This window comes from Dermacentor andersoni, chromosome 3 (assembly GCF_023375885.2).
Source record: "Dermacentor andersoni chromosome 3, qqDerAnde1_hic_scaffold, whole genome shotgun sequence".
NCBI lineage: Eukaryota > Metazoa > Arthropoda > Arachnida > Ixodida > Ixodidae > Dermacentor > Dermacentor andersoni.
Genome location: NC_092816.1, coordinates 223,648,894 through 223,670,340, shown reverse-complemented (window position 1 = coordinate 223,670,340; position 21,447 = coordinate 223,648,894). Strand labels below are relative to the sequence as shown.

Genomic DNA, 21,447 nt, shown 5'->3' with positions numbered 1-21,447 from the left:
CGAATTTCGGCGTCAAGTGCTGATATCTCGCAATCATTGACAGGCAAGATGTCACCCAAAGACAAGCCTCTGGGAACAATTTTAGTCGAGCAGTTAAATTTAAGGAGAGGGAGCAAAGTCTGATTGCCTGTAACAGTGAGCATGGTATAGGGAACGGTCAAATTCCTTTAAGCAGTATGTCAGCGGTGGGACATAACACCTAGACGCCATCAAGAACACATGGAAACGACGTTAGAGTGATGTACGTAGTGGTTTGAGGCAACAGGCAGATGTCTTTGGGAAAGCATAACCGTGGTTGAGTGACTGGTGGACTATTAGCAGCTGTGGGGAAGTTCAAGCCGAATAACATTAGACGCACAGTCAAAGAGGGCTGAATGGAACTATGAAAAGTCCAGCCAAGTACAACATCGTAAGGGCATTGTTCCAAAATGGCAAACAAAACAGTGGTTAGGTGCCCCACGATGCCAATGCTAGTACACCTACCAAACACAGTAGGCGTTGCTCCATCAGCGACGCGGAGGGTGCGTGGTGCAGCAGGTGTAAGAACTTTGTTCAAGCGTCAGTGCAATTGGGCACTCATCACGGATATGTGCGCCAGTGTCAACTAGTGTTGGGACACTAATGCCACCAACTACAACGTCCATAATGTTCTGTTTGGTTGGCAAAGTGATCAGAGGGTTTGCGGTCGAATCGTCAATGCAGCGTCTCCTCCAGGAGTTGCATCGCTTAGTTTTCCAAAGGGGGGCGTTGTGGCTGCATCGGGGACGGAGGGTGACGAGCCTGCAATGATAAGTATAATGGCCAACAAGCTGGTGGCAAATGGGACTGACGATGTTGGAATGACGACGAGGGACTGTTCCAAGAGGTACAAGCGTCACTGTTTGGCTGTTGCAGTTCAAATGGAGGCTGGTAATGACATGGGCTCTGTTCGGGGCGATAACTGGTGAATGGCAGTCGCAGAGGGGAGGGGACAGTACGGTTATTACAATGGCGAGCAATGTGACAGATACGCCGGCAGGCAAAACAGATGTAGGCAAGTTGTTTGGCTTTCTGGGGCAAGAAAGAAAAGGCTGCAAGAGACATGGCTTCAAGTTCATGCCACACTATCCTCGTCAGGTCGTCTGATGATGATGGTCGCTGCATTCCTAGCCCATCGTCACAAAAGGATGTCGCAGCTGTGCTCGGCAGATGTGCAAACAACGTTGCAATGTGGCAGCTCTTTGCCTGCTCAAAGCATTGACACTCTTTTATGATGTCCTATACTGTCTCACAATTTTTGCAGATGAGCAGGTTGAAAGCACCATCAGCGATCCCCTTCAGTACACGCCCAACTCTGGCTCAGTCATACCACAGAGCCAGCACGTCCTGGATGTAAAAGACGTACGATTCTGTGGAAGTTTAGACGAGGGGTACTAGTTCTTTCTTCACGGTGCCCTTCTGCCCAGCGGGATGGCCGAACAAGTCACTCAGCTTCTGCTTGCATGTGTCCCAGTCATAAAGCTCTTCCACGTGGTTATCATACCATACCTTCGCCGTGCCTTGCAGGTAGAATACCAGGTTAACTAACATACTCGTCAGATCCTATTTGTTGTGGGCACTTGCACGCCCACACGTGGCAATCCAGTCTTCCACATCGAGGTGGTCGGTGTCACAGATCATTCCTGGATCCCACAGCTGAGCCAGGACAGCCATCGGGGTTGTAGGCATTCATGTGCGCCTCGCCATTTTGGGTCATGTTTCATCCATCACGTTGTCCACCCCAATGTGACGACTACTGCAGAGCTCCGTTGTTGTTTCTTGTAGGTACCCCGCACCTCTCACCAATCTTATACGTTGGGGAAGCCACATATAAAGATGTATTTACAATATTTACAGAAAAGGCAATGATACACAAACAAGATGGCTGTCGAGACCGATTCCACCTCGACACGTCAAATCGTCTTCTGACTTTGGCGCCACTCTTGGTTGCACCATAACAATGTTTGAGGCTACATGCCTGTTGTGTTACTTTGGCACTTCCTTTCTGGGGTATTTTCCAAGAACGGGCACTTGACAGTATCACATAGACATCTTCAACGTTGTCTGTTCAGACACATATTGTGATCCAAGTTGTCTAATAGGCCAGATAGCAGAAGCAAGTTTTTTTTATTGGGGCACATACCTAGCAACCCAAGTTATTTGCTCAGCAAGACAACAGCCAGTGCATACATAGTAGTCCAAGCTGGCAGACAACTTAAGTCACTGCATGAAATAGGTTAGATATTGTCACGTGGTGGTGACGTTCAAGAACACAGTAGCAATGCTGTGAAGAACAAAACTAACTTTTATTGGGCGAACCTGTGCCCACAAAAACAGGCTACACTTATAGCACAACGATAGCGGCGAACACTGTCGGCGATCGTCGAAAACCTGATCAGCGGGTCAAGCGCGTCGGCTTTTATACAGCAGTCATCGAATGTTCCAGACTAATCGTTGGGACCCGCATGCCTTCTACAAAGTTCTACACAATTCGCGTCAAGCGATGAAATCAGATAACGCGAGGTTCGGCGACAACAGACAGCCGGGTAGAAGCATCGATAACTTTCCAGAAACGTCGGATACATGCAGGGGCGTCCCGCGCTGTGCGATTACAGATTGTTAAGCGGCGAAACGTGGTCGCCCGATAAAGATAAGTACACGTGTCAATACCCCCCTCTTAAAAAGCATCGACCCGATGCCGCAAACAAACGAAAGTATTAAACAAAAGCACTCGTAGCAAAGAAAAGAACAAAAATGAAGTTCGTCAGCGTCCGTAAAAGGGTTTAAGGCGCACCACGTGGACCACTTCAGATCGTGCGCGGCGCCGCTGTGAATGCGAAATGCCGTCTGGCACGACCTCATAGTCCAGAGCGCCAATACGTCGGATGACCTTGTAGGGTCCGAAATAGCGTCGGAGTAGCTTCTCACTGAGTCCTCGTCGGCGTATCGGGGTCCAGACCCAAACACGGTCGCCAGGCTGGTACTCGACGAAGCGTCGTCGGAGGTTGTAGTGTCGGCTGTCGGTCCTCTGCTGGCTCTTGATTCGCAGGCGGGCGAGCTGTCGGGCTTCTTCGGCGCGCTGGAGATAGCTAGCGACGTCAACATTCTCTTCGTCAGTTACGTGCGGCAGCATGGCGTCAAGCGTCGTCGTCGGGTTCCTGCCGTAGACCAGCTTGAACGGCGTGATCTGTGTTGTTTCTTGCACCGCCGTGCTGTACGCAAAGGTTACGTAAGGCAGGACCGCGTCCCACGTCTTGTGTTCAACGTCGACGTACATTGCTAGCATGTCGGCGAGGGTCTTGTTCAGGCGCTCCGTGAGACCATTCGTCTGCGGATGGTAGGCAGTTGTCCTCCTGTGGCTTGTCTGGCTGTACTGCAGAATGGCTTGGGTGAGCTCTGCTGTAAAAGCCGTTCCTCTGTCGGTGATGAGGACTTCTGGGGCACCATGTCGCAGCAGGATGTTTTCGACGAAAAATTTCGCCACTTCGGCTGCGCTGCCTTTTGGTAGGGCTTTAGTTTCAGCAAAGCGGGTGAGATAGTCCGTCGCCACGACGATCCACTTATTCCCGGATGTTGACATCGGAAACGGCCCCAACAAATCCATCCCAATCTGCTGGAATGGTCGGCGAGGAGGTTCGATCGGCTGTAGTAATCCAGCTGGCCTTGTCGATGGTGTCTTGCGTCGTTGACAATCTCGGCATGTCTTGACGTAACGAGCGACGTCGGCGGTCAGATGCGGCCAGTAATACCTTTCCTGTATCCTCGACAGCGTCCGGGAGAATCCAAGGTGCCCAGCGGTTGGATCGTCGTGTAGGGCGTGCAGTACTTCTGGGCGCAGCGCTGACGGTACAACAAGAAGGTAGCTGGCGCGGACTGGTGAGAAATTCTTCACGAGCAGGTTGTTTTGTAGCGTGAACGAAGATAATCCACGCTTAAATGCCCTAGGGACAACGTCGGTGTGCCCTTCCAAATACTCGACTAGGGCTTTTAGCTCCGCGTCCCCTCGTTGTTGTTCGGCGAAGTCTTCCGCGCTTATTATGCCAAGGAAGGCGTCGTCATCCTCGTCATCTTGCGGCGGTGGGTCAATGGGGGCGCGGGATAGGCAATCGGCATCTGAGTGTTTTCTTCCGGACTTGTATGCTACAGTGATGTCGTATTCTTGTAGTCTGAGGCTCCACCGCGCCAGCCGACCTGAAGGGTCCTTTAAGTTAGCTAGCCAACACAACGCGTGATGGTCGCTGACGACTTTGAATGGCCTGCCATAGAGGTAAGGGCGAAATTTCGCTGTAGCCCAAATGATGGCGAGGCATTCCTTTTCGGTTGTAGAATAATTGCCTTCCGCTTTTGACAGCGACCGGCTAGCGTAAGCTATCACGTGTTCATGTCCATCTTTTCTCTGGACTAGGACGGCACCGAGGCCTAGGCTACTGGCGTCAGTGTGGATTTCAGTATCGGCGTCTTCGTCGAAGTGTGCAAGTACCGGCGGCGACTGCATGCGTCGTTTCAGTTCTTGAAATGCGTCGGCCTGCGGCGTTTCCCACTTGAACTCCACATCACAATTCGTTAGATGTGTTAGCGGCTCCGCGATGCGTGAAAAATCCTTGACAAAGCGCCTATAGTAGGCACACATGCCAAGGAATCTGCGCACTGCCTTCTTGTCGATTGGCTGCGGGAACTTTGCGATGGCAGCTGTCTTCTGCGGGTCGGGGCGTACTCCAGATTTGCTGATGACGTGGCCTAGGAATAGAAGCTCATCATAAGCGAAGCGACACTTTTCCGGCTTCAGAGTGAGCCCTGATGACTTGATGACCTCTAATACCGTCCCAAGCCGCTTAAGGTGATCGTCGAAATTTCCGGCGAAGACGACGACGTCATCCAAGTAAACAAGACAGGTCTGCCACTTCAATCCTGCTAAAACCGTGTCCATAACGCGCTGGAACGTTGCAGGCGCCGAGCACAGTCCAAATGGCATAACCTTGAACTCATAGAGGCCGTCTGGCGTGATGAAGGCGGTCTTTTCGCGATCTCTTTCGTCGACTTCTATTTGCCAGTAGCCAGACTTGAGGTCCATTGACGAGAAGTATTTAGCATTGCAGAGCCGATCTAATGCGTCGTCTATCCGTGGGAGGGGGTATACGTCTTTCTTCGTGATTTTGTTCAGTCGACGATAATCGACGCAGAAACGTAGAGTTCCGTCCTTTTTCTTCACTAAAACAACTGGAGACGCCCACGGGCTTTTCGACGGCTGGATGATGTCGTCGCGCAGCATTTCGTCGACTTGTTGTCTTATAGCTTCGCGTTCTCGCGTCGAAACTCGGTAAGGGCTCTGGCGGAGTGGTCGAGCGCACTCTTCGGTTATTATGCGATGCTTTGCGACTGGTGTTTGTCGAATCCTCGACGACGTCGAAAAGCAGTCTTTGTATCGTCGAAGCAGACTTCTGAGCTGTTGCTGCTTAATCACGGGGAGACTTGGATTTATGTCGAAGTCTGGCTCGGGAACTACGGTCGTAGGGGTAGATGCGACAGAATCGGAGAGGACAAACGCATCGCTGGTTTCCTGAATGTCCTCGATGTATGCGATCGTCGTGCCCTTGTTGATGTGCTTGAACTCCTGGCTGAAGTTTGTCAGCAACACTTTCGTGCTTCCTCCGTGCAGTCGAGCGATCCCTCTTGCGACGCAAATTTCACGGTCGAGCAGTAGACGTTGGTCGCCTTCGATGACGCCTTCTACGTCAGCGGGTGTTTCGGTGCCGACCGAAATAACAATGCTGGAGCGAGGCGGGATGCTCACTTGATCTTCGAGCACACTCAAGGCGTGGTGACTACGAGGGCTCTCCGGCGGTATCGCTTTATCTTCCGACAGCGTTATTGACTTCGACTTCAGGTCGATGATTGCGCCGTGTTGGTTCAGGAAGTCCATGCCGAGAATGACGTCTCGTGAACACTGTTGCAGGATAACGAAGGTGGCAGGGTAAGTCCGGTCATGAATGGTAATTCTTGCCGTGCAGATTCCACTCGGCGTGATGAGGTGTCCTCCAGCGGTCCGAATTAACGGGCCTTCCCATGCAGTCTTAACTTTCTTCAATTGGGCTGCGATGGGTCCACTCATGACGGAGTAATCGGCTCCTGTGTCTACTAACGCGGTGACTGCGTGGCCGTCGAGAAGCACGTCGAGGTCGGTGGTTCTTTGTCTTGCGTTACAGTTAGGCCTTGGCGTCGGATCACGGCTGTGTCGCGTTGACCTGTGGTTGGTACGTGGCGTCGTCAGGTGGTCTTTCGTCAGCGTGTTCTTTCCTGCCAGACTTCGTCGGGACGGCGGCGTGTCGTCATTAGGTCGTCGAGATGGTTTCTTCGTCGTCTTCGTCGGCGGCGGAGGATCTTCGTCAGTTCGACGAACAGCAACCGCACCTCCATCGGTTGCTGCTTTTAGTTTTCCGGATATGGGCTGACGGACCGGCCTCGGGCTGGGCCAGTGTATGGTCGGCGCTGCGGCGACAGGTAGCGGCCTGGTGACGGCGAACGGGATGGTCGTCGAGGGCTCCACTTAGTAGCGGCGAGGTAGTCGGCGATGTCACGAGGGCGTTCACCTTCCCTCGGGCGCTGTGCGTTGACGGCGAAGCCTCGCAGTCCCATCTCCCGGTATGGGCATCGGCGATACACATGGCCGGCTTCTCCGCAGTGATAGCAGAGCGGGCGGTGGTCGGGGGCTCGCCAAATGTCCGTCTTCCTCGCGTAGGTACGCTGGGTGACGGGTGGGCGTGCTGGCGGCGGCGGACGACGGAACTGCGGCGTGACAGGGCCCTGGCGCGGTCGCGGCGGGGGACCTTGACGGCGTGCGACGGCGGCGTAGGTCATCGTTTCTGGCTGGGGCTGCGGTAATTGTGGTTGCAGCTCGGGAACTCCAAGCGATCGGTGCACCTCTTCTTTGACGATGTCGGCGATCGAAGCCACTTGGGGCTGCGACGAAGGCAGGACCTTGCGCAGTTCTTCGCGCACAATGGCCCTGATGGTCTCCTGAAGGTCGCCGGAATCTAGTCCTTGGATGGCGTACTGCGGCGTGAGCCCCTGGCGGTTATATTGCCGGGTGCGCATCTCCAGAGTTTTCTCGATCGTCGAAGCCTCTGCCGAAAACTCAGCTACGGTCTTCGGCGGGTTACGAATAAGTCCTGCGAAAAGTTCTTGCTTGACGCCCCGCATCAGGAAGCGGACTTTTTTCTCTTCTGACATTTCCGGGTCGGCGTGCCGGAAAAGACGGGCCATCTCTTCCGTGAAGATCGCGATCGTCTCGTTTGGCAGCTGCACTCTGGTTTCTAGTAGTGCTTGGGCTCGCTCTTTTCGCACGACGCTTGTAAACGTTTGCAAGAAGCCGCTTCGGAACAGGTCCCACGTCGTTAAGGTGGCTTCTCGATTCTCGAACCAGGTCCTGGCGGCGTCTTCCAGTGCGAAATAGACATGCCGCAGCTTGTCGTCGCTGTCCCAACTGTTAAACGTAGCGACCCTCTCATACGTCTCTAGCCAGGTTTCCGGGTCCTCAAATGTTGATCCGCGGAACGTCGGAGGTTCCCTGGGCTGCTTCAGCACGATGGGGGACGCTGGGGCTGCCATTGGGGTTGCCTTGTCCACAATCTTCATGGTCTTCTCAGGTAGAAGTCCGTGCTCCGGGGGCAGCTGTTGAAGACGGCGGCTTGCTCGATGCTCAGGTACTACGTTGGTGTTCTCTTTGCGGTCCGGGCTTGGATCACGGCTTGTCGGGGGCGTCCGGTACATGAAAGAAAAGCACCTCCACCAGATGTCACGTGGTGGTGACGTTCAAGAACACAGTAGCAATGCTGTGAAGAACAAAACTAACTTTTATTGGGCGAACCTGTGCCCACAAAAACAGGCTACACTTATAGCACAACGATAGCGGCGAACACTGTCGGCGATCGTCGAAAACCTGATCAGCGGGTCAAGCGCGTCGGCTTTTATACAGCAGTCATCGAATGTTCCAGACTAATCGTTGGGACCCGCATGCCTTCTACAAAGTTCTACACAATTCGCGTCAAGCGATGAAATCAGATAACGCGAGGTTCGGCGACAACAGACAGCCGGGTAGAAGCATCGATAACTTTCCAGAAACGTCGGATACATGCAGGGGCGTCCCGCGCTGTGCGATTACAGATTGTTAAGCGGCGAAACGTGGTCGCCCGATAAAGATAAGTACACATGTCAATATGTAGCTGCACCAATGAGGTAACGCACTGAAAGATAAGAATGATCTACTGTGGGTGCCGTTTGCATTTCTCTGTGGACAGCGTTTCCCCACAGTGTCCATGACTACAGCCAGTCCCTCTGACGGAAAATCGGCAAGTTTCAACCTTGGAAGAAGAGTTCGGTTCACTCGTCCAGTAGCGTCGCAAGTCGCTACCTCTTTCTGCCTCGCGACGCTTTGAATACAAGTTCCTGGTGTGTGTATTTTATTATTTACCAGAATACCCGCAGTACATTCAATAGGCATTACAGTGTATAGGGGAGGGGGGGGATCACATAAAAGAAAAAATAAAGATACATAATACAGAACACATAGGATAAAACACGAGAACATGTTGATGTCTATATTATTACATCATGAAGCAATGGTACGAACTTGAACTTGTACGAACTTGAACTTGTACGAACTTGAACTTGTACGAACTTGAACTTGAACTTGTACGAACTTGTACGAATTTGAAGTTTTTTTCACCTTGAATATGTGATCAACTCTCACAGAGACTTAGTCGGGCATATTTAAATACGAGTAGTTCGTGTTATTGATACCTGTTCTTGAATGAAAAATATGATAGAACAGTTTTACTCTATGAATTAAACGTCGGTCTTGCAGCTGTGGGGATGCGCGACTCTCACACGTCCCCTAATATGTTGTTTCCCCGCATATCTCCCGTCTCCTGTAAACCGGCTTCGCCGCGTGGCCTGGTGCCCACGGCAGTCGCTGTGGTTGAAGCGCATTGCGAGAGATGGCAGGAGTGTGGCTCTGCTAATACCACCTAACGGCGGGGTTACTTGGGTGCAGAAAGAAGGCTCTTCGTCTTTGGCTCGGGATCAGCAAGCAGCGCGGACGTCCTGCGCGTGCGCCGATCCATGCTTCTGCGAGACCGTCTCGCGGAGCCTACCCCGGAATGGACTAACACGATTGTTCGAACGCGCCACCGTTCGCGCGAACGACCAGGCTTGGTGACCAGCATGGGGCAAACATATTCGCTCGTTATCCGGTTGCGGTGAGTCAGACTTTTGCAATTTGTTGCACGCTCATCGGCATGTTTTGTGGATAGCAACTCGGCTAGCAGGCATTAAGTCTAGGAAAGGTGCAATAAATGCCCTTGCAATTGTTTGCACTGCTGTGTTGTCGTTTCTTTGTCCCAAGAGCACGGGTGAGAAACCCACACAGCATGTCCCACCCAATTTTCTTTTTGGCCTCTGATATGCTAAAATTTCATGTGTAATTTTTAAATAAAGAGCGCACAACCCTACTCGGTACACTTTCCAATTTGTCTATGTTCGTCCGTGTCCAAGGATCCCAAACCATGTTGGCATATTCAAGATCCTAAACCATGCTGGCATATTCAAGTATTGATCGGACACTAGAAAGATATAGCAGAGCCTTTGCTTTCATTGGACATTGTTTTGTTTCTTTTCATAAAGCCTAGAACATGAGATGCTTTGGCAGTAATGTGATCAATGTGACACGTCCAAAATAAATCAGTGGTGAAATACACTCCCAAATATTTAAACTCTGACACAGTCAACAGTTGCGTACCATTAAGCACACAAAGTGGGATGCCTTCCAATACGTGCGTAACCGCAAGTCCCTCACGGACATCGCAGACCTTTTTGCATGGACTGAGGACCTCGTACAAGATGCCGAAAATGCAACGTTAGAAGCACCCCTTGAGGAGGAGGGCCGTATGCCAGACACAAAATTAGTAACCTTATGGTAGAAACAGCAGGACCTTCAGAGTAGGTGGATGGGCAACAAATTCAACCACAATCTTAGGAAACAATTTGCAGAATTGGAAAAATAAATACAGGGCTATTCGAACCAACTAAGCAATAGGCAACGGCAACAACTTTGTGATAACATCAATGGTAACCTGGGAAAGAAGGACCCATGGGCCCTCCTTAAGCCCATGCTTAATCCGGATCACTCGAAAAGTGCCATCCCAGAAAAGAATTCAGGAAATTCTGCGCACTCTTCCTGGCAAAGACACGGCTCTAATAAATCTTTTAGCAGCACGATATCCCAACAGGGACAAAGAGAACAATGTGTACATAAGATTTAACGGATAGGCAAATGCAGCTTTAGACGAGGACTTCACAGAGGCGGAAGTTCGAGCTGCACTTTTTCAACTACGCACGACATCAGCTGCCAGGAAGGGCAAAATTACAAGCAAGATGCTCAGAAATTTGGACGATCAATCAATCATAGGCATCACCACAATATCCAGAAAACATTGGCAGGAAGGCACTCTCCCTCAAGAATGGAAGGATGCCAAGGTAATCTTCATTCCGAAACCTGGGAAAGAACTCAACCTGGAAAACTTGAGGCCAAATTCACAGACCTAATTTTTAGGGAAGGCAATGGAACATGTGGTCCTCAGTTAACCAGCTCTTCCCGGCGACAATGACTCAATTTTGGCCTAAATTATCCACGCAGGACATCCTCTGGCAAATTCAAAAAGACATTCTCAGTCCAGCCCACATACGTGCGACAAGAACCATACTAGGCCTTGACATTCACAAAGCCTTCGATAATGTTTTGCATAGGGTTGTGCTCGAAAACCTTTTTAGAATGAATGTTGGGAATAGAGCCTATGGGAATGTTCTACCTTCTTCAAGAGACCCAGTGTTACTCTTAAATATCGGAGGATTAAAATCAATACTATGGAAATAGGAACACTGGGCACACCACAAGGTGCCGTGCTTTCTCTGTTTCTTTTAAATGTCACTATGAGAGATCTATCTGCCTGTCTTCCCACGATCCACCACATCAAACATACAATATACACCAACAATGGCATGGTCAGGACAGGGGCAGCACCAGAGGGGGAGGCAGCGCTGCTTCTAAATGACAGCCTTGTTTAAGCATAATTTATTATAGAAAATTTCTGATCACAAGCAATTACCCTCTCACTTGTGATAGAATAGGCACTTGAAATATGAAATACAGCACAAACTGCCACAATAAGATAAAGATGGTTCCAACGGTTCTAAATAAATTTTAAAATGGGCTACACTTCTTCATTGTTTGGTCTGCTTGCATGAACTGGCAAGTTCGTGCCTCGGATGTAATATCCGCTTTTTCAGGTGCCTTCTGCTCACAGGCCTCTTTGGCAGAGAATAAGCTTCTCCCTGCTGAGGTCGCATAATTGCGAGTGCTGTGTAACTGAAGGCAGTACACATATACCACGCAGGATACATGTGTCGTCTTTATGCGGCACATAAACAGCAGAACACAGACACAGCAAACAGCGTCAACTCGAAACCATAGATGTTCACATATTGGGCCGGTTTCAATACCTTTTCATGCGAACTCTGGTCGGCTACTGGGCAGAGTTGAACCTTGGCCATGTGCGGATCCCGGTCACGTCGCTGAAGTGCAGTGTAACCGAACCCAGAACACAGAGCACACAAAGCAAGGAATGTTGCCACTAATCTACACGTTCACAAATTACGTGAGGCGGTTAAGCGGCAACAGCCCACAGCTTTAAGTGCGTAGCAGACTTTCGCTTGGACATCAGGTTCGATTTGTTCAGCCCTCTGACCAAAAAAATGAAGCCTCATTGTTGCAAGTACAGTAAAAGCTCGTTAATTCGAATTCCGCGGGGATGCTATGAAAATTCGAATTATACAAAATTCGAACTAATTAAAGTCAGAAAAAAATCGCTCGGTTAAGGCGCGTATATAGTCTGACGTGGCGTGAGCACGCGCGCACACGCTACGTCACGTTGGCGTGAACAACGTCTGTACTTCGAAGCTCTGGCGCAGCCAACGTAACCGGACGCGGCCAGCGCGGTCCCACCCGCCCGACGTCGAGATGGCTCTTGCTCCATCCGCGCGTTTGTCGCGCTGACTGGGGCGGAGAAAAAAAAAGAAGTCTCCGTCTCGCGCGAAAAGCGAAGCACCGATTGCGATAGAAAATTAGTAGATAGCTTTATTGGCCGTATAAACTTGTAAGCATTCGCTTACTAAATTAACAAGCACTGTGCACGTGTCACGCGCGCACAGGTGAGCATGAACGCATCTCGCTCGATGACCGTGGAAACTCGCTGAAAAACGCTGGAGTGAGGGCACGCAGCAGTAGCAGCGAGCGAATTGACGTTCGTACAGCCCTCGCTTTAACGCGAACGAAACGTAGAAAGCACATCGCATATGAAGCTACCGGCAATACGCCCACTCTGCAAACATCGCAGATCGCTTTGAAGACGAGGCCCACGCGGGCGCGCACTTTGGCCACGTCGCAGATCGCTTTCAAGATGCAGCGACCGCATGGTTGCATGGTCGCGCGGCCGCGCCGTAAGCAGCAGCCGCCTCAGCCGCCGAAGATCGTCCCCCGGTCCCTCCCTCCTCACCCCTCTGCCTCGCGCGCGACAAGAGAGGGCGCGCTCCTCCAACACCCTCTCCTCCCCACCTTCCCCTCTCGCGCACGTGAGATTGAGCCGCGTTCGCCGGCTCACCCTCGCACGCTCGTACGCAAAGAACATGGTGCGCGGCGAGGGCGTTATTGCCGCTGATCGAAAAAGCAAAAGCTGCGCGACCCGCGCGGCGACGCCAGCGTGCTCCCGCGCACTAGTACTCTCCCCATCCACGATGATGCGGAGTTCGAATTATCGGTGGCGGTGCGGATTTCAGTGTGAATTAGCGGGATGTGTCACATATTGCTTTCAATACATTGTGGGACGGACCGCGGCAACTAATTCGAATTATCCGAAATTTCGAATTAACGAGTAGTGAATTAACGAGCTTTTACTGTACTCGTCAGGTTATTTAGAGAAGAATCTTTCTTGATCGCTGCAGTGCCTTTGCATGTGTGCATTTCACATGCGTGCTACAGTAGCTCTGTAGCGACATGCATCGTCAGTACAGCCTCGGCAGTGCGCCTCATCTCGTCCAAGAACCCGCTTCATCCCAAAAGCCGCCACCAGTCTGCAATTACTGGAAGAGATGCGCCGCCACTCATTCACCAAGGAGAGGTGACACAACCGTGACCAAGGGTTTATCAAGTAAACCTACCCTACCTAAAAAGGCGCCGAGTCAAAACGATATCATTTCATTTTCTTAGCAGAAGCACTGCTGTGTAAATATCGTAAATTTTAGTTTATATCTTACTGCATTGCTGGAATAGCTTATTCACACTGATGTGTTAGAAGGCCTTCAGGCCAATCAAGTTGTTAAAAACATTTTAGCAATCGAGCAATTGTCATCCACATTGCAACCCTGTTGTGCTCTCAGACTAGTGTGTTAAACATACATAAATAAATGTTCGCTTTTTACAGCGAAGCTGTATATGGCTAGTTTCCAGCAGATCGATGTCTGTAGACTAAAAACATGAGCAGATTCCGAAAATAGTCCAATAACGGGCCAACCCACGGTGGAGGTGAAGAAGGCTTCAAGCACTCCGCCAACGTGCAAAAATAAGTTTAATATCTTGGGAACAAATACAACCTGTATCAGATATTAAGCTGATAAGAACAGATACTACACTTTGACCCGCCTTGGCATTTGAACCGCCCTCTCTTTGTCGGCGTTCCAAGTGCTTGCATATCTCCTTTCCTTTCCTTCAGCTCTCCCGTGGCGGCGGTCCCGTAAAAACGTCACGCGTGTCTAGTTTCCTCCGGCTCCTCGGGACAATGGTCCCGTTGTCCACGTGAATGTATATATAAATATAACCAAATGTATATATCATCATCAGCCTGGCTACCCCCACTGCAGGGCAAAGGCCTTTCCCATACTTCTCCAACTACCCCGGTCATGTGCTAATTGTGGCCATGTTGTCCCTGCAAACTTATGTTGAATTCCAATGGCGGAGTCGGAGCAGCCGACAGACTCCGCGAGCGAGCACTTGACTCTGGCGTAGAGCAACGCCTCCAAACCCGCGAGTGGAACACAACCTGCGCTGCTGGAGCAAGGCGGAAGCGGAACTTCTATCGCTGAGTTACCCAGGATGCCTCGCGTGTTGTCATTTCCTTCCGCTGTTTGATCCCAGCACCGCCGCACCACTCACTTGTCTCTTCAGCGCCGTTCACCTGTTGTTTTTTTACAAGTGCGGAATGGATATCTCGCCAAGCGTGCAGCAGCTTTTGCTTCCTCGCGAGACGTGACCAGTGGCAAGCCCGTGACATCCTCATAGGACCAATGGGGCGAATTTTCGCAGGCGACGCTAGCGCCGCCTGGATTCTAACGGTAGTTGCACTGATACCAGAAAAATGTTTACTTACTGATAATAGATAATGTTTTGAATATTATTCCCTTACAATCTAAATTTAAAAATGACAGGTGACGTCTGAATAATTTTTAGTTGCTTAGAAAGTTACATGCGTATCAAAAGCGCAATGACGCTTGTGAGGAATACAGCACAGCAGACGACCGACACCAGCGTCGTCTGCTTCTGCTATTGCGCTGCCCGCTTGCTTTGGCCAGGTATATCCCACTATATATATATATTCTTATTATAGAAGTCTAAGGTGTTCCTGATTCTATTTGCAATTACCTTAGTAAATAGTTTGTAGGCAACTGACAGTAAGCTGATCGGTCTATAATTTTTCAAGTCTTTGGCATGTCCTTTCTTATGGATCATGTAGGCGTTCGTCCAAGATTCCGGTACGCTCACGATCATGAGGCATCGCGTATACAGGGTGGCCAGTTTTTCTAGAACAATCTGCCGACCATCCTTCAGCAAAGCTGCTGTTACCTGATCCTCCCCAGCTGCCTTCCCCCTCCCTTTGCATAGCTACAAAAGCTTTCTTTACTTCTTCCAGCATTACTTGTGGAATGTCAAATTCCTCTAGACTATTCCCTCTTGTAGCGATGGCGGAGAGGTAGAGCATCCACCTCGCGTGCAAGAGGACCATGATTCAAATCTCGGTGCTGCACAATTTTCCACCGGATTAAAAAAAAATTTTTAAATCCGCGTGTTGACAAAATTGCATATACAGGCCTAGAGTGCAGCCTGATCCGGGTGACTAGAACCGGTAATGCACTAACTCACCAGAGCAGGATTGGCGACCCTGGTGCAGTACTTGGCCACAACCTCCTATATGAATACAACAATCAAACCCCGGCCCTCGGTCCCCAGCAGCTGCGAAGCAACTGACCACAGTGGTCAGACCTGAGACACAGCAGAGGGTGCTAAGAATCTCTTGGTCTCATCAGGCCTCCATTGGAATCTGAACCTGGCAACGTTTAACACTAGAACGTTATCTAGTGAGGCTAGTCTAGGAGTGCTACTGGAGGAATTAGAGGGCAGTAAATGGGATATGATAGGGCTCAGTGAAGTTAGGAGGACGAAAGAAGCATATACAGTGCTAAAAAGCAGGCACGTCCTGTGCTACCGGGGTTTAGCGGAGAGACGAGAACTAGGAGTCGGATTCCTGAGTAATAAGGATATAGCTGGTAACATACAGGAATTCTATAGCATTAACGAGAGGGTGGCAGGTCTTGTTGTGAAACTTAATAAGAGATATAAATTGAAGGTCGTACAGGTCTACGCCCCTACATCCAGTCAGATGACCAGGAAGTCGAAAGCTTCTATGAAGACGTGGATTCGGCGATGGGTAAAGTCAAAACAAAATACACTATACTTATGGGTGACTTCAATGCCAGGGTAGGCAAGAAGCAGGCTGGAGACAAGTCAGTGGGGGAATATGGCATAGGCTCTAGGAATAGCAGGGGAGAGTTATTAGTAGAGTTTGCAGAACAGAATAATATGCGGATAATGAATACCTTCTTCCGCAAGCGGGATAGCCGAAAGTGGACGTGGAGGAAGCCGAATGGCGAGATTAGAAATGAAATAGACTTTATACTCTGCGCTAACCCTGGCATCATACAATATGTGGACGTGCTCGGCAAGGCGCGCTCCAGTGACCATAGGATGATAAGAACTCGATTTAGCCTAGACTTGAGGAGGGAACGGAAGAAACTGGTACATAAGAAGCCGATCAATGAGTTAGCGGTAAGAGGGAAAATAGAGAAATTCCAGATCAAGCTACAGAACAGGTATTCGGCTTTAACTCAGGAAGAGGACCTTAGTGTTGAAGATAGGAACGACAATCTTATGGGCATCATTAAGGAGTGTGCAATATAAATCGGTAGTAACTTCGTTAGACAGGATGCCAGAAAGCTATCGCAGGAGACGAAAGATCTGATCAAGAAACGCCAATATATGAAGCCTCTAACCCTACAGCTAGAATAGAACTGGCAGAACTTTCGAAGTTATTCCACAAGCTTAAGACAGCTGACATATGGAAGTATAAGATGGATAGAATTGAACATGCTCTCAGGAATGGAGGAAGCCTAAAAGCAGTGAAGAAGAAACTAGGAATAGGCAAGAATCAGATGTATGCATTAAGAGACAAAGCTGGCAATATCATTACTAATATGGATGAGATAGTTGAAGTGGCTGAGGTGTTCTATAGAGATTTATACAGTACCAGTGGCACCCACGACGATAAATGTATATATAAATATAATCAAAGGAGGCAGTTTGTGGGGAACCAATTTGGTGTGGCCACTTGTGATTTTTGAGTGACCTCACAAACATTACTTGTTAACTGAGGGTCCCACTGCAGTCGTTTGAGTTTGGGACACTTGCCTGTATACTACTAACAACCAACTATGTATCTTGAATGAACCATAAACTGAAACTGCACTGCAGAACGTCGACCAAAGCACTATAGCCTTGGCTACGGTGAAGCAGTATGTACCCTCGGAGTGCGGTGAGGTGCGTCTGTTCTACATGCCAGGATTCGTTAGTGAAAAGTGTCGTGTCACATTTTGCAACAATACATGGGTATGTATACCCCCCGTGCCCTATCATCTTCGGAGGTTCAGCATCATGGAGGAGCGACTAGCCGCGCCTCACTTTCCATTTATGTATATATGGCGTTTGACGCATGGCAATTTATTTATTTATTTATTATACCTCAAAGGTCCCTAAACGGGACATTACATGAGGGGTGGGCACATATTGAAAAAACGACATGTCAGGTTAGGTAGTGTGACTTGAAAGATGGTCTTCAATGGCAGCTTTGAAACGAGAAATGTCAGTGATGAGGGCGATGTCAGAAGGAAGGGTATTCCATTCACGGGCTGTGTGTAGAAAAAAAGAATGTTGATACGTATTGGAATGTGCACAGCATTAGGATGCGTGTGGCGGGAGAAGCAATGGGATGGAATGACCTGTGGGCTGTGAATGAAAGAACTTAAAAAATAAAAAAGATGAGCACTTTTGCAGCAGAAAGTGAGCGAGGGAAGACACAACCAGGATTTTAAGGCTGACACACTTGTATTATAGGAGTAGTCAGAAAGAATGAATCCGGCAGCTCGGTTCTGAGCCGATTCAATGGTGTCAATCATATTAACCTGGTGGCTGTCATAAATAGCACAAGCATATTCTAGTTTAGATCGGATTAAGGTTTTATATGCAAGTACTTTGAGGGAGATGCTGAAGACAAGTTACAGTGTAGATAACTTAGTAATCAGTTGCAGGAATTAGGTAACTGATTGATAGGAATTGTACGCATCCTATCAATCAGTTACCTAATTCCTGCAACCTAATTCCTAATTACCTGTTACCTGTTGCCTAATTCCTAATTACCTGTTACCTAATTCCTAATTACCGTATCAACATTCTTTTTATCACTGCTCCCATGCCCTTCAGTGGGCATGGGAGCAGTGAGAATGACATGGCTCCAATGCTCCGTTTTTTTCACTGTGCAAGTCTGTAGGCAGTATTCTTTGCACACAAAAAGGAGCGACGATCGCTGTTTGTTACTGTTTCCATGCCCAGGGGTTGGCTGTGATATTGCTTGCGATTGTTTTTCGCTGGTTCTCCTGCTATTGCGCTCAGGTGACATTGAGTCAAACCCGGGTCCTACAACTCGCTCTCAAGGCCCTCCTAGAAATGGATAGCCTACCAGACAATTCATCTGATGAAACGAAGGTTATGTTTCAGCTCCTGAAAGAAGTACTCTCGTATGCTGCAAATAAAGGTCAGACTGAAATAACTGCAGACATAAAAGCCATTAAAAATAGTCAAAAGGACATTGAATCAAAGCCAGTTGGCATGCATAAGAGGCTTGATGAACTCGAGGAAAAGGCCACGAAATTTGACAACATTAGTCAAGAGCTTTCATATTTAAAGAAATCGGTGGAAGAGCAATGTAATCGAAATGATTCTCTGCGGTCTCGTGTTGATGAAGCTGAAGGTCATGATGATCACGATGTGAGAACTTAATATTTCAGGGTATATCAAATTCTAAAGAGACTTGGGCAGATACCGAATCTAAACTATTGAAAGCATTGACTGAGGTCGCCGACTCATGCTCTGGTGCTTTAATCCAGCGTGCACAACGCCTGGACATTTTTTCACATTATAGGTGTCGTCTTGTCATAGTTAAATTTACCGACTCAAAAATGAAAGAAAAGATACTGTCCCTGCATAATGAATTCAAGTCAGAAGGCATCACTATCAGCAAAGATTTCTCACCTGCAACACACTTGGCTCAAAAAAATATGTTTGAATTCGGAACCACCAACGCTGGCCCTTGCACATGTAAACTACGATACAAGAAGCCATGCTTCAACGACAGGTGCTTTATGTACAACGCAATCACAGGCACTGTCAACGAGGTCGAGACACGTGACGAACATGGTGTGGAGGCAACAGTGACCACTGACACTGTCAATGGGACTGACACAGGCGGCGAAGCCAGTGTAGTAGATACCGATTCTACATCGGATGTTGTATTGTAGGGAATCTCGAGGGGCAGTGGGGAGTTATTTCCTGTGTCTGTCCTTTTTACCAACATCCGATTAACGCTTTTACCAACATCCGATTAAGAACGCTTCTGGGTGCCCCCCCCCCCCCCCCCAGAAGCGTTCTTAATAAACATGCTAACTTATCTTCTGCAGTTGACACATGTCCACCTCACATTGATGCAATAACAGAAACCTGGATCCCAACGCACGTGCCAGATTTTGAAATCTTTCAGGATGCTCTTCATTACTCGATGTATTGTTGCAATAGGACAAGACACAGCGGTGGTGTTCTGCTTGCCATTTCAAAAGATATTCCTTCTTCGTGCATTGAAATCTGCAGCGAGTTGGAACTAGTTTTCGCTTCAGTAGTGATCGGTCATCTGAAAATAATTATAGGTGTCTGCTACTGCCCTCCATCCTATTCGTTCACATTTACTAATGAACTCCATGATGCTATAAACTTGGTACGCAAACATATCCTTGGCGCCGCTTTTTATACTCGGAGACTAACCTTCCAACTATCTTGTGGACTGCTCAACCGCCTTATTCATCACAGCCTTTGTCACAAGCTAAAGAATTCCTAGACTTATGTTACATTGTTTTCACTAACTCAGTAACACAAGCCACTAGGACTGTAAGAAGTACTGCAAATACTCTAGGTTTATTCCTAACCACTAATTCAGAGTTAGCTACAGATCTAACATATCTGCCAGGTATCAGTGATCACCGTCTGTTTAATTTCGTCATTAATACACCACGTCCTAAAGTGAATAAAATAGAAAAAAACATTTTAGATTACAAACGGGCAAACTGTGCCGCTATTAATAATGAACTATTTGCATTTAATGGTCATTTTCTTGTTAATTTCGACACTCGCTCTGTCGAAAAAAACTGGCTACTGTTCAAAACAAAGGTACACCAACTATCAGACAAATATATTCCTAAGCATATCATCACCTCTAACACTCAAGTACCCTGGTACAATCATACATCAGGCAAAAGGAAAAGTTTATACCGTCTTGCCAAGCTTTCGCCTTTTAGTGAGCGATGGTCAACATACAAGACTGCTTCCGATATATACATGAAAGCCCCGAAACTAACAAAGAACAACTTTTTCTCTTCTACTTTACCATATATTTGGAAAACAAATGCTAAAAAGTTCTGGCACACTATACACCCTGCACAAGACCCTTTAATTACATGCAAGACACCTATAGCAACATAATCCCAAATAATCTTTGTGCTAAGAGGGAAAACAGAGGAATTCCAGATCAAGCTACAGAACAGGTACTCGGCTTTAACTCAGGAAGAGGACCTTAGTGTTGAAGCAATGAACGACAATCTTGTGGGCATCATTAAGGAGTGTGCAATAGAAGTCAGTGGTAACTCCGTTGTACAGGGTACCAGTAAGCTATCGCAGGAGACGGAAGATCTGATCAAGAAACGCCAATGTATGAAAGCCTCTAACCCTACAGCTAGAATAGAACTGGCAGAACTTTCGAAGTTAATCAACAAGCGTAAGACAGCTCACATAAGCAAGTATAATATGGATAGAATTGAGCGTGTTCTCGGGAGCCGGCAATATCATTACTAATATGGATGAGATAGTTCAAGCGGCTGAGGAGTTCTATAGAGATTTATACAGTACCAGTGACACCAACAACAATAATGGAAGAGAGAATAGTCTAGAGGAATTCGAAATCCCAGAAGTAACGGCGGAAGAAGTAAAGAAAGCCTTGAAAGCTATGCAAAGGGGGAAGGCAGCTGGGGAGGATCGGGTAACAGCAGATTTGTTGAAGGATGGTGGGCAGATTGTTCTAGAGAAACTGGCCACCCTGTATACGCAATGCCTCATGACCTCGAGTGTACCGGAATCTCGGAAGAACGCCAACATAATCCTAATCCACAAGAAAGGGGACGCCAAAGACTTGAAAAATTATAGACCGATCAGCTTACTGTCAGTTGCCTACAAACTATTTACTAAGGTAATCGCAAATAGAATCAGGAACACCTTAGACTTCTGTCAACCAAAGGACCAGGCCGGATTCCGTAAAGGCTACTCAACAATAGACCATATTCACACTATCTATCAGGTGATAAAGAAATGTGCGGAATATAACCAACCCTTATATATAGCTTTCATTGATTACGAGAAAGCATTTGAGTCTGTCGAAACCTCAGCAGTCATGGAGGCATAGCGGAATCAGGGTGTAGACGAGCCGCATGTAAAAATACTGAAAGATATCTATAGCGGCTCCACAGCCACTGTAGTCCTCCATAAAGAAAGCAACAAAATCCCAATAAAGAAAGGCGTCAGGCAGGGAAATACGATCTCTCCAATGCTATTCACAGCGTGATTACAGGAGGTATTCAGAGACCTGGATTGGGGATTGGGGATATGAGTTAATGGAGAATACC

At 48.3% G+C, this 21,447-nt stretch overlaps 1 protein-coding gene and 1 pseudogene across 1 annotated transcript in view; both read right to left on the bottom strand.

The window, feature by feature from the left end:
* The window catches only part of nes (lysophosphatidylcholine acyltransferase 3 protein nessy), a 230,219-nt gene that overhangs the window by 203,420 nt on the left and 5,352 nt on the right, over positions 1–21,447 (bottom strand). The gene's annotated exons all lie outside the window — the stretch shown is intronic.
* LOC140216902 (U2 spliceosomal RNA) lies at positions 13,595–13,773 on the bottom strand (annotated as a pseudogene).